We start from the raw sequence: 1,822 nt of genomic DNA, 5'->3' as shown, positions 1-1,822 counted from the left end.
TTTTGAAAAGATAAGATTTTTAAAATTGAAATTTTGACTTGACTTGTAAGAAATAACTAATTTTAAAAATTTTTGACCAAGTCAACCCAAAATTTCGAAATTTTGGAGGGAAATAAGGAAAAGATATTTTTTTGATTTTTTTGAATTTTTAATTATGAAAGAGAAAAACAACAAAAATATTTAATGCATGAAATTTTTAGATCAAAACAATGAATGCATGCAAGAATGCTATGAATGTCAAGATGAACACCAAGAACACTTTGAAGATCATGATGAACATCAAGAACATAATTTTGAAAAATTTTTGATGCAAAGAAAACATGCAAGACACCAAACTTAGAAATTTTTAATGCTTGGAAAATATGAATGCAAAAATGCACATGAAAAACGACATAAGACACAAAACAAGAAATCATCAAGATCAAACAAGAAGATTTGTCAAGAACAACTTGAAGATCATGAAGAACACTATGAATGCATGGAATTTCGAAAAATGCAAGAAAAAATTTTAAAAGCATGCAAGACACCAAACTTAAAATTTAACACAAGACTCAAACAAGAAACACATAATATTTTTGATTTTTATGATTTTCTAATTTTTTTGTACTTTTATTAATTTTTTTCGAAAAACTTTTTTGGAAAAACGAAAAAGAAAAGAAAAATTTTTGAAAAAGTTTTTGAAAAGAAAATTACCTAATCTGAGCAACAAGATGAACCGTCAGTTGTCCATACTCGAACAATCCCCGGCAACGGCGCCAAAAACTTGGTGGACGAAATTGTGATCACTATTCTTTAAATTGTTTTCATTGTAAAATTATGGAATTTAGAAATTGGCACGAGTGGACACAACTCCGTTCAACTAACCAGCAAGTGTACTGGGTCGTCCAAGTAATAAACCTTACGTGAGTAAGGGTCGATCCCACAGAGATTGTTGGTATGAAGCAAGCTATGGTCACCTTGTAGATCTCAGTTAAGCAGATTAAATTAGGTTATGGATTTCGAAAATAGAAATAAGAGAATAGATAATAAAAAGGGATAGAATACTTATGCAGATTCATTGGTGAGAATTTCAGATAAGCAGATGGAGATGCTGTAGAGCTCTTGGACGCCTGCTCTCCTACTGCTCCTACTCAATCCTTCTTACTCCTTTCCATGGCAAGCTTTGTATAGGGGTTCACCATCAGCTGTGGCTACTTTCATCCTCTCGGGAAAATGATCCTATGTGGCTGTCACTCGCACGGCTAATCGTTTGGAGGCATCACCCATGGTTGATGGTTACATCCCATCCTCGCAGTGAAAACTATGCTCACGCACTCTGTCACAGTACGGCTAATCACTGGTTGGTTCCCGCTCCTACTGGAATAGAATCCCTTGATTCTTTTGCGTCTGTCACTAACGCCCAGCACTCGCAAGTTTGAAGCACGTCACAGTCATTCATTACCGGAATCCTACTCGGAATACCACAGACAAGGTTAGACCTTCCGGATTCCCAGGATCCTACTCGGAATACCACAGACAAGGTGAGACTTTCTGGATCCTCGTAAATGCCGCCATCTATCTAGCTTATACCACGAAGATTCTGTTGGGGAATCTAAGAGATACACATTCAAGCTCGGTTGCATGTAGAACGGAAGTGGTTGTCAATCACGTGCGTTCATAAGTAAGAATGATAATGATCGTCACTTTCATCATTACACTCATCATGTTCTTGGGTACGAATGAATATCTTGGAATAAGAATAAGAGAGATTTGAATAAAAGAAAATAGAATTGCATTAATACTTGAGGTACAGCAGAGCTCCACACACTTAATCTATGGTGTG

The sequence above is a fragment of the Arachis duranensis genome, unplaced genomic scaffold (assembly GCF_000817695.3).
Source record: "Arachis duranensis cultivar V14167 unplaced genomic scaffold, aradu.V14167.gnm2.J7QH unplaced_Scaffold_66232, whole genome shotgun sequence".
NCBI classification, from domain to species: Eukaryota; Viridiplantae; Streptophyta; class Magnoliopsida; order Fabales; family Fabaceae; genus Arachis; species Arachis duranensis.
This window is presented reverse-complemented; position numbering follows the sequence as displayed.